This window comes from Anser anser, assembly GCF_964211835.1.
Source record: "Anser anser genome assembly, contig: HAP1_SCAFFOLD_199, whole genome shotgun sequence".
NCBI lineage: Eukaryota > Metazoa > Chordata > Aves > Anseriformes > Anatidae > Anser > Anser anser.
Genome location: NW_028153989.1, coordinates 22,232 through 34,808, shown reverse-complemented (window position 1 = coordinate 34,808; position 12,577 = coordinate 22,232). Strand labels below are relative to the sequence as shown.

The 12,577-nt window shown below is 35.4% G+C and overlaps 1 pseudogene across 1 annotated transcript in view; it reads left to right on the top strand.

Annotated features, from left to right (window-relative positions):
- Window positions 1–12,577, top strand: part of LOC310891040 (adhesion G-protein coupled receptor V1-like) — a 75,751-nt pseudogene that overhangs the window by 51,091 nt on the left and 12,083 nt on the right. The window contains exons 30-37 of the transcript in view: window positions 110–291; window positions 1,035–1,849; window positions 3,275–3,484; window positions 7,722–7,852; window positions 8,111–8,210; window positions 9,204–9,383; window positions 10,942–11,105; window positions 11,669–11,762. The product of the transcript in view is annotated as an adhesion G-protein coupled receptor V1-like (transcript). The remainder of the gene's footprint in view (window positions 1–109; window positions 292–1,034; window positions 1,850–3,274; window positions 3,485–7,721; window positions 7,853–8,110; window positions 8,211–9,203; window positions 9,384–10,941; window positions 11,106–11,668; window positions 11,763–12,577) is intronic.

The following is a 12,577-nucleotide window of genomic DNA, read 5'->3' as shown; positions in this document are numbered from 1 at the left end:
TCCGGCAGGAAGGTGCTATAATTTCATGTTATACTTTGCTTGTAATTATTGTTAGAAAAACCACAAATTGTCTAGCTGCATTACTTCTTTTTCTTTTCTTCTCTTTGAGATTGTCCGTGTAGAATTAACTCAGGCCTCCAATGGTGGTGCTATTGGGTTAGATGGCGTGGCAAGTATTATAATACCTGCCAATGATAATCCTTATGGCACAGTTTTCTTTCATCAATCCTTATATCGAGTTCAGGAGCCACTAGAAAGAAATTTGCTGGCAAACATAACAGTCAGGCGAAGGTTTGTATAATGTTTGCTTTATTTGTAATTACTATTTATTCTTCACTTTTGTTTCCACTATAATGTCAAATTTCATGCTCCTCTCATAAAAATATGTGCATCAATTCTTTGATCTGCCATCTCAATGTATTTTCATTTCAAACACATTGTTTTTGAAGTAGATGTCTGTGTATTACATAAATTACTTAAACGTAGTATACATTGAAATGCACAATGTAAACTCGGCGTACACAGTGTACTATTCATTTTGTCCGTTTAATCATCAAATCATTTAAACCTGCATGGTAGCCTGTTCCTGTGATTTGAACAGGAGGACAAAATGGCCAGCCCTTACAGGATGAAAATAAGAGAAGGAAAACAGGTTTTATGCATGTGATCCTAGAGGAAGGATGATAAGTCTGGGTGTCACCGGCTTTTTCTTCCTTGCAAGTAAGGAGAGCTGCCAAGTCCTGAAGAAGACTAAGTTAACTCCTAGAACCAAATGTTTACAAATATGCATTCTTAACAGACTACTACCTAAGCTATAAATAATCAAACTTGCTATCCACAAAAAAATAAGATAACTCAGTTATTCTGGTACTAGTTTCAAAGGGAATGCATTTTGATGTGTTATTTGGAATTTTTCAGCAATTCAGAAAGGGTCAGTTGATTTTGTTCACTTCTATTATTAACCCAGAAACATGTAGAATATTAGACATCCTTTGTCAACTAACAGAACTTTATTTTATTATAATGTCTTTTAGTGAGGGAAGATTTGGTCAGCTGCAGATTTTCTACAGCACTTCTGAGACTGACGTTGTAGCTCTTGCTGTGGAGCAAGGTCAGGATATCCTGGCCTACTACGAGCCTCCTGTACAAGGAATTCCTGACAAACCATCCAAGACCAGAGTGAATGTGTCAGCAGCAAGTGACCCTGTGTATTCCTGTGCAGCTCAGTGCCTAAAAGAACAAGCATGTTCAGCCTTTACATTTTCCAGTGCCTCAGGGATTCCTCTCTGCCTTTGGCTGACGTCAGATATCAGCCCATTAACTAACAACACTTCAGGGTTCCGGACCTACAAGAAAAACGTTACCAGTGCATTCGCCCTCTTCAGCACACAAGCCATCGCTGGCAGTGATTATGAACCTGTTACAAGACAGTGGGCCATAATGCAGGAAGGGGAAGAGTCTGCAAATCTAACAGTTACCATACTGCCTGACAGCCTGCCAGAACTGGATGAGAGATTCACTATAACCCTTTTGAAAGCAGAACTGATGAACGTCTCAGCCAGCTCAAAAAACCAACCAACCATAGGACAGCCAAATACCTCCACAGTTATCATAATGATGAATGGAGACGCATTTGGAGTGTTTAAGATCTACAGTGTAAGTCCCAATGCAACAGAGAAAGGTCTGTATGTTGAAGTAGAGGAACGTCCTCAGACCAACGTGCAGCTAATGATACACAGAACAGAAGGCAGCCTGGGACAAGTGACAGTGGAATGGCGTGTCATTGGTGGGACTGCTACTCCAAACTTGGATTTTATAGGTGTCGGTGAGACTCTGGTGTTTGCTGAAGGTGAGACAAGCTCTCGTTTTGGCTTCTGTTTTGTAAAACTAAGAAAAAGAAAAAAGAACGTGACAAGTACACGATACTGTGGATGTTTTGACAACTGATATCTTCTTCTTAGGCTAAATTTTCCTGAATGCTAAGGATACACGTGCAAAAGAGTATGGTTGTTCATTAGCATGTAGCATTATCTTGCAGAACACACACAGTGGTAGCAAAGCACAATGAAATATCTAAGCACAATAAATACCTAAGGGTTTTTATTAAAGAAATATTGCAGTATAAATATTGCACTCTAAAGATTTCCTTTACCACATAAGTAAGGATTAATAAAGTCGAAGATAGTTGTTACAGCAAGGATAATGGAAATGAGAATCAGGCCTAAGTGGTCTTTTGTTAGCCCTCGGTCACTACAGTACTAATTTTTCATGACATCTCTTTAAATTCTGAGATCATATTGTAACATAACAAAACATATTTAAACGTAACATAACAGAACATATTTAAAAGAATTGCAAACAGGACAAACAAGTCCCTCTCAGACATTACTTAAGTACCATGCAGCATGCTGTATTTTATGCTGTATTTTATTTTTTCAAAGTCTGAGTTAATCGAACTGATATTTTGAAAGCAATTTCCAGGTGCGTAGTAAAGATTCTAGTGTGCTAGCTTGATAAATCATCTGAATAGTAAGGCATGGCTGCTGGCAATGATTGTGAGGCTGACATGTAATTACATTACCCGTTATAAGTTTAGTAAAAACTGATTTTGAAGTATTTTGAAAGACAATCTAGCAGGAAATACATATGTATTCTGTAAATTGATATTCTAATGATCATAAAACACAGCTGGGTTATGCACACGCACTGAACAACAGGATTGTGTTGTAAATTTTAATGGATATATAGCGACTAGAGATTAACGGTGTTTGCTGCTTACATTATTATTCTTTGATAGTCCCAAAGGCAAGGAACTAACAAAATGTCATCCCATTTCAATGCATTCCCTGGCTCAGTAAATGTACTCATATTGAATGTACACCCTTGTGTAAATGGTTCATCGGAGAGCTTAGCACCTGGCAATTTATTTTTTTTTCAAGAATGATATTCCCCTTTTCTAAGTTAAATTTTAAAGTCATAGAATTTGTAATGAAAATAAAGAATTCTAGGCACTCCGAAATAATTCCTATATAATTAATTTCTACATAGTATATTTAATGATGTGATCGTTTTATTGGCTTAATGTGACTGATCAATAGTAATTAGATAAAATTTCATAATGACATTCACTGACTTCCAGAAAGGTAAATAAGTTTGTTTCATGCAATTTTAATATATTTTATGTATTTAATTATTTTCAAAATGAGATGATTGAGTCTTTTTACAAGGTGGTTTCCAAGTGGACACACGGTTGTATACGTTCTTCTCCTTGTAGGTGAAACAAAGAAGATGGTCACGCTGCCCATTATAGATGATCCAGAGCCAGAGGATGATGAAAGTATTGAAATCAGCCTGGTCCATACTGAAGGAGGGAGTCGAATTTTGCCCAGTTTTGACACTGTCACAGTGATTATTCTGGCAAGTGACAATGTGGCAGGAATTATAAGCTTCCATACAGCCTCAAGATCTGTTATTGGTTGTGAAGGTGTGTTCTTTGTGTTGACCACGCTCAAATTTTAATGCCAGTTTCCATCTTTGTGCTTTCAGTTGATAATGACTCACAATGATTGTGTTTCACTGTTCAGAGAACACCAGCAAGAAGTGAATATCCACATACCTGACATGTACTTTGAACTCTTGCAAGCATTCATAGAATCACAGAATGCTTAAGGTTGGAAGGGGCCTCTGGAGGTCATCTGGTCCTTTCCCCCTCAAGCAGGGCCACCTAGAGCAGGTTGCTCAGGACCATGTCCAGGCTTTTGAGTATCTCCAAGGAGGGAGACCCCACAATCTCTCTGGGCAACCTGTGCCAGTGCTCCCACACAGCACAAAAGTGCTGTCTGATATTCAGAGGGAACCTCTTGTGCTCCAGTTTGTGCCCGCTGCCTCTTGTCCTGTCCCTGGGCACCACTGACACGAGCCTGGCTCTGTCCTGTTCCACCCTCCCTTCAGGTATTGAAGGACACTGATGAGATCCCCCTGAGCCTCCCCTTCTCCAGGCTGAGCAGTCTCAGCTCTCACAGCCTCTCTTCCCTTCCCTTGATCACCTCGGTGTCCCTCTGTTGGAGTCTTCCCAGTACGTTTAGGTCTGTCTTGCACTGGGGAGCCCAGAGCTGGACCCAGTGCTCCAGGTGCAGCCTCACCAGTGCAGAGTAGAGGGGAAGGATAGCTCTCTCAGCCTGCTAGGGATACTTGGCCTAATTCAGCCCAGAATGCCATCAGCCTTCTTAGTAACAAGGCATGTTGCTGGCTCCTGCCCAGTGCAGTGTCCAGCAGGACCCCAAGCCCTTTCTGTCAAGCTGCTCTCCATCAGGGTGCACGCCCTGGTGCCTGGGGCTGCTCCCCGCCAGGGGCAGGACTCTGCCCTTCTCTTTGTTGGCCTGCACGAGGCTCCTGCCAGCCCACTTCATGACTGCCAACATACACACACCTAATAGTCATAAGCAAATCAGATCTATCAGCGACTTACAAAGAATTTAAAATATTCTAGAAAACATTCCTGCAGAAACACTAGGGTAACATCTTCCCTTTGTCTGTCCCATGAACCTGATGTTTTTTTATGGCAGATGATTTGGGAAGTAGCAATTATAAGAGAAAGCAAACATTTGAGAAAGAACAATAATAATTTGGTATGTACTAAACATTTCTACTATTGTTTTAAAGAATACACGGCATGTTTCATCTACAGTTTGATGCAGTTTTGCATAGGATGATAATAGTACTGGTGGTGATTGCTTTAGGTGGCCTTTGATGGAATCTCAGTGTATTGCAGTATCACGTTTCTCTGATGTTTGAACTGATGGGCAGGGAAAGTTCACAAAACAGGAACTTGTCCCCTAATGTGTGCACTACATTTTCTGTTTGAAGAAAAATGGCTTTCTCAACCAAAGGTTTTTTGTTTTGTTTTCCCAACATGAAAGGGCATCATAACCTTTGGTTTTTTATCTAGGTATGGTTTGTGTTAATTCTGTGCCAAGCCAGATGTGATATGATTAGCTAAGAAGAGCTGTTAATGAGCACAAGGAATTAATACAAACTGTCTCAGTCCCAAAGTCCCTGAATACTTTCAACTGGTTAAATGTTATTCATAGCATGCTACCAAATGCTGGCTGCTTGAAACTGAAGTACTTGGCTATAGTTCTATTATTATATATAGTTATTATTATATTATTTTTCCAGGTTGTGAAAAGAAATAGTTCATTGCCTTCCAGCCAGAAACAAAACAAGTGAACTAAGTGTCTTTGATTAAAAAAAAAAGAGAGAGAAAAAGGGAGAAATAGAGAAAGAGCAAAAGAGCTAAGGCATTTAGATTATTTTAGTTTGTCAAAATATTTTTTTCATTCGAAAGCAAAATTTACCAGACATAAATCCAAATATCATTACTTTTACAGTTATTGTGTTATTGAAAATTTTCTGTTAAGTGAATACATTTTGTTTTCACAATGTGCATGTTATTTTTTACCTTATTGAGGATAAGTGTAGTATTTTTTTATTGGACAGGGGTCTGCGACAGTTGTGTAACTGTATTACAAGAAAATGCACTGCAGTAGCTTAAAGTAATGAGGAAGAGGAGAGCGGCTGATGCTCCCTTCTTCACAGCGATAAATACCCACCTCTTTGTTTCTCTATGTAAGAGATGCATCACTTATTAAGTCACAATGTAGAAATGTAAAAGTATGGATAAGGATTAAATATTAAAAAAAATATTGAATTTAGCCTAATAACACTTTCAATCTTCAGAAATCAATTAGTGTTCATATTAGCATTTCTTCTGGATAGGAATACCAAAAAAATCTTGGTAAAGCTGGTAGGAAACATGGATCAGTAAATAACTACTTGGAATCTGTAATAATGACTTCAAGTTTCTTCTCAGTGTTTGGATTATAGTGGAACAGCTTTCTATATCATAAAGCATTTTTCCCAGTCTTCAATGAAAATTCATTATAACTTATAGAGATATATTGAAATAAGCTTTGCCTTATTTGTGTGTGTGTGTGTTTTCCCAATGGTACTAAACCATTGAAACCACTTTTCTTTTAAATCTTTATTTCTTTGTAATGGATATGCAAAATTCTCAAATAGAACATAGTGGATTGCAGTGCAGTGTTAAACACTGTAATGATTTAGCCTCAGAGGAACCTGTAAATTGGGAGTCTACCATCCAGATATTTGACTGTAGAAGTGGAATCCTTGTGATATCAATAAATTTTGAATTCCTTAATTTTCTTAGAAGCAACATGGACCAACTTAAGCCAAAGATGTCGACATCAATGTCGACATCAATGTTGACATCTCTGAGACTTAACTGAAGTTTGAAATGTTGGGGCTGAATAGCACATTTATGTATTTGAAAATGGGTGTATACAGTTTTTGTATTACTTCTTTACAATATTAAATTTTATTTAAGTATATTAAGGGCTCTTGAAGTTAAGAATTCCTTTCTCTTTCATTGGTAGCCAATATACATGCATATCTCTGACTCTTCCTTACAAAAAATAAATGTAACTAGAAAATTTTCAGATTTTTCTTGCCAGTTTTAGCTGTACAATGCTGTACAATTCTGTAAGGTAATACAGTAGAATAGCAAGACAGCATCCTAAGTTGCTGCTCTCTAAATTGCATAATCAAAGGGACTAGTTGGGCAGCATAATGTTATTATAACATTATCTTATGTTTTGTTAATTCTTCAATAAGCAAAAGAAATCTCATGTATTGTTTTCAAAAATCTCAGAATTGTAGATTTCTGCATATTTCATGTCTCTGAAAGCCAATGCAGGACAAAATGTGCTGTTGAACTTAAATTCTGTGGACCTGAAAAATGCATATGAAATATGAATGCCATGTACCTACCTATTATAAATAACCATCTGTCCTCTATTGTGAATGTTTTGCAAAATATTGCCTACTGATCTATTCCATGTTGATATAACATGCTAATTTCACATGTCCACATTTAAAATATTTAATGGAAATTTTGTGAAAAACTTGTGAATATAAAACAATTTCCACATTTTACAAAGCCTACTAAGAGGTCTACTCTTTTTAATTAAAGTGCCTTTGGGGTTAAATGTTATAAATGTGCAAAATACCATAGTATTTGCTTCCTTTATATGCACATTGTCCAGCAATACTGATTACCTCTGAGATTATAAGAAATTATTAACATTTTCTGAATGTTTTGTTTTCTAACAGTGACCATATTTGTAAGTTCGAACTCACATAAATGGAACTTACAGATAATTATAAGCATTTTTTTCTGCATGCATTGAATAAAGTCACAAGACAGTGCAAATGTTCAGATAATGTGTATTCTTTCCAGGGAACTGTTGTAGAAAACTACTATTATTGTTGGTACATACAGTAGTTACTGTTTTGTACAGTTTACAGACTTGTATTGCTCTAATGTTTGCGCATGTTTTCATGAACATTCCCTTTCTAAGTTATTCATCTATACCAAGTTCCCTCATATGTTCATAATTATTTCCAAGTGTGAACTAAAAACAGAAGAAAAAAAACTAGAAGAGTTTAAGTTTAGGTTTTTCTTTTCAGCATTAAAAGTGAATGTGGTATATAACTACTGTGAAATTCAAACTGACAAAAATAGCAATATCTTTCAGGAAAAATACTTTAACTGTGTGATGCATGTTTTTGACCTCTCATTTTTATAACCAACATGTAGAAGAGGAGACCCTGAAACACTGCATCTTGTCCTTTATTCCTAGGAGAACAATTACAATTCCACATCGTAAGAACTCCTCCAGGACTGGGAAATGTTACTGTTGAGTGGAAGATAGTAGGACATAATGTAAAACAAAATTTTGCAAACTATTCTGGAATACTTTTTTTTCCTGAGGTAAGTCCATAAACAGTGATGTTGGCTACAGGAAAATAGTGTGATTAGAACTGATCTGAGAAAAAGTGTGCCTTTTCAACAGTCCTTCTTTCTTGGTTTGATTATTTAATTTCTCACTTTTTGACTTACAAACTGGAGGGAGCTTACAATTCTTGATACTTAACTCTTCTTAAAGAAATTGTTCAAAATACTTGTCATTATGATATCACTTGTGTTTTATAAAATAATGGCTAATCAATTTACCCTTAAAACAAATAGGGGACGTTGAATACAACAGTGTATGTTGATCTGCTGGATGACCATATTCCTGAAGAAAAAGAAGAATACCAAGTCATCCTATACAACATCAAAACAGAAGGTAATGCAGAACTATAGCCAGCTACATCTTAAAAATACCATTTAATAATATAATATTTTTAATTTTATTATTTCATTTTGGAGGTATAGGACTGAGCAAACTGCAGCTGGTGCAAAGTACGCAAAGTTCATTAACATTTTATTGAAATAGGCTTGGTCCTTATGTATGTATATATAAATCCCACCGTGTCTCCACAAATACACTTAAATGGTTTTCAATCCTGATTTAACTCTGCCTATTTAATTCAATGGTTGTTTCTTCCCTTAATCTTAATGCAAACTGAGTTTACTAATATGTCATGGATAGAGTTGCCATGAAACATGCAGATATTTTTATCTTTTTAAACAATCTTGTCAAGCTGCAGACTTACTGATCTGTCCCTGAATTCAAGGTGGTCAGAATATTTTATTCTTGCCATTAAAATTATAGTGAGAAAAGAAGCCTTAAACTGCATCCGTTCTGAAATACCTTTTTTCAAACTGAAATTAATGTCCAAACACCAAACTAACTTGACATGGATTGTGTTGCTGCGAGGTGCCTTATCAACTTCCGAGAGTCACTGTGGCCCAACGGGATGAGCAAAATTATTCATCAAAGCAATAGTTGGAAAACATATCAGTTTATTGATGTAATGATTGTGAAGTGGAATATAGTTTTAAGCTTTTGGAGGTACTTCCTGGGAAAATGGTTTATTTCCTTTTAAAATATAGGGAAGTTGATATTTGGCACTGGCCTGTTAAGTTTTCTTATTTTTTAATACATTTTTGTGACTTTGTACTTGGTATGCATAAAATTTCTGTTTCTATTTGTTATAGAATGTAAGTATATATATGTGTGTAGGTCCCACACCATCCACATACTTCAGTGAGCTTTGGTTTCGTGGTATTTGCATGGCTACTGAACGTTATTTAAATGTAATATTAACAATAATGTAAGACAAAAATATTAGTTGCATAACACTTCATTCACTGCAGTCCACTGATTCTCTTGCAGGAGTTTCTTCTACAGGTGCTGCTGTTTTGGATAGTCAAGGATATGAAGCTGTTCTAACAGTAGAAGCTAGTGATGAACCACATGGAATTTTGAATTTTGCTTCCACATCCAGGGTGGTTTTAATCCCAGAAGAAAACAAAACAATTCAGCTTTTTATTAACAGAGAATTTGGATCTCTAGGTCTGTATAACAACTCCAAGAGAAAGGAAGTTTTGTTTTGCTTATCATTAGGCAAATAAAAGCCATGATAATGAAAGTTTGGAAAAATCTTTGTTACAGTTGGTATTTTTTTCAGAACTTCTAAGCTTCTTTCTGCAGACTTGGAAACTAAATATTACTTATTACTAGAGTCATAATCCTCATTAATACAGCAAGGGATCTGAAAGCTGTAACAATCAGGTGGCTATTAAGGTTACCATATTTTTGTCTAATGAGTCTGTCTCAAAGCATTAGTCTCTTCAGAAAAAATAAAAAACATGAGAAAAGTGACATGTACACACATCCCACATATTTTTTCTCTGAATTTCAGGAAGTCAGCACCTTAGGAATGTCACATGGAAAAAGTTGTGTCCAGACCATTGAATTCAATTTATGTCTCCTCTGACAATTTCTGATTCCTCTTTGAATCAATTTATCCATTAACATCCTTTAAACTATATAGTATTCAATTCTACAATACAATAGTGTGCTTCATGAAAAAAAAAAATGAATCTTGTGTTTGTTGCCTGAAAATAGCAACTTATGTTGTGAGAAAACATGTATAATAATTTCCTATTTGCCTTTTTGGACTATATTTACACCTCGGTGATAATCTGGCTGTTTCTTTTGCCATACTTGTTTTGAAATGAAGTAACATTTACAGTGCTTTTCAAGATCTGGAGACACCAGAGAGTTTTAGAGACATTTTAATGACACTATTTTTCCATTTATTTTTTAATACCAGTCCATACTCTAGTGTACTCTTTGAACACTATTCAGTAAACTAATGTTTTAAGATAATTGTTCATAGTAAGTGCAAGATCTCTCACTGAATTAAAATAAGCATCGTTACTTATTTATTAATTAGGACTCTTTTATCTCTTACATTTTATTTCATATAGAGCAGCTTTTAATTTCATCTATCATTTTATTTCAGGTTCATACTCCTTATGTTTGCCACTTGACTTACCCTACCAGATTAGCGAGAGGTGGCTTTATTCTCAAAACTATAATGTATAACTTTTCTGCTTGGCAATATTTATCCATGTGTCCCCTAATTTTGTTCTCTATTGAAGTTTGTCAATCTACCCAGGAAAGTATCTAGATTTATTAATCTGTGTTTCCCAGCACTGTCTTTAGAGCCTTTCTTAGATATCTGTCATTCCCAAAAAGTGTCCTTGTTGCAAAAACTCATATTAATGGTACATGAGATGTCCCAGTTAGTCTTTCAGCAATTTCATATTTATGGTCCACAGAACTTCAAATTTCTGGATGCATTTGGACCCAATGATTTTTGAGTCCTATGCAGACAGACAAGTCAGCAAAGGTCAAATTGAAGGCATATTGATAACGGTAACAAAGGTACACTAGCTCCAATGTACTTTGGATAACTCTTTTAATCCTTCTGTTTTGCAGTTAGTCTTTTTATTTTGTGGATGAGAATTTGATCTCTTGTCTTTATCCATTCCAGTGAACATTATATAAGAACTGAAAAACAATTTTTTTTTTCTTTTTTTTTTTCTCCTCACAAATTAAACAGGTACTATCAATGTTACTTATGCCACAGTTACAGGATTGCTCACTGTAAGTAATCAGACAGAAGAGACTGTGGCTGAACCAGGAGCTGATTATGTACCTGCTTCTGGCTCACTGATTTTAGAAGAAGGAGAAACATCAGTTGCCATAAATATTACTATTCTAGAGGTAACCTCTAAACCCTTTAATTCTGTACTTTTCTGTATGATTTCAAAAGGGTAATATTTTGGGAACTAAAGCTTGCAGCCATTATTTGAAGCCCTGTGTTATATTTCACTGTCATTTAGAAAGATGGTTTCAATCTTAATATTAAAATCACAAGGGATCAAATAGTCACAGAAAGCAGCTCTACCTCTGTCTAAAGGTAATAAAGTTGTCTCATTAAAACTTTACCAACTATCTAGTAGTATTTAGAACAGTGTGCTTCATGGCTGGCTACAGGCTCATACTTTTTCATTGCTGGAGATACATGCCTCTAAAATCGGTCAGTAATTTATTTGCAAGAATAGTTTAGCGTCACCACAGGATCTTTTTCATGATATATAATGTCTTACTTAATTCTTCCACGATAATCAGTTTCAGACCCAATAAAATTATTTCAGGAAAACAGAAAAATGAATTCTAGTGTCACAGTAATATTAGAGACTTGTTGTGTGATCCTTTTTGGTGACTTCTGTGGAAGTTTCTTAAAGGACAATGAGAAGAGGATGTACTGTATTTGTGTTTTGCAGGATGATATACCAGAGGTGCAAGAATTCTTCTTGGTTAATTTAACTTCAGTGGAACTCATCATGAACCATTCAACGTCATCCCCACCTAAGCTAGGTAAAAACATCTTATAGCAAATTATTTTTACTTTTCCTTTTTAATGGTTTATATTATATTACCTTGGGAGATTACCATTATTCCTCTTACTTACCAACTATGCTGAGATGAGACATGGTTATTTAGAAGAAACATCATAGAATATGAAATAGATTTATTATTACACTTAATCTCTTGCTTTTTAAACTCTGGGAAAATTTAAATTAATTTTCGTAGAGGAGTTAGTAATTATCAGTTGGAAAGGACAATTATTTGAAAAGTTTATTGGTGATTTTTTCATCTGATTTTCATTTACAAACTACAAAATGGAAAAAAAAAAGTAAAAAAAAAACTTTATGTGGCTACTCTGCTCACTCTTTTAAAAAAGTCTGTTTTTATTCTTTTATCACTTTTAGGAAACATATTTTATGGTTTTCCTACTCTTGCAATGATCTTTATTATTTGCTTAGTCTGCTTCTCATTTTGCTTCTTCAGAATTCAGTAGAATAGTAGTCATTAGCTTTAAGAACTGTTGGATTATCCTGTGGTACTAAAGACTAGTTATATAATGTCAGACATCTTCTTTGACTCTTTTCCCTTTTCTTTGCATGCTTATAGAAGTGACTGAGTTAATTCGTTACAGATTGAAAGGTAACTTGCAAGACTCATTGCTGATTTGTGAATAGTTGAGTCTAAAATATGAAAGGAGTAGCATATAAGAATGAAAGATTCATCCAAACTAAACAGTGTTGTATAGTCTCACTTTCTCTTTGGCTGTCTCCTTGAACCATGACCATTTAACACTGATGTGACACTGCATTGGGTCAGCTTTACTT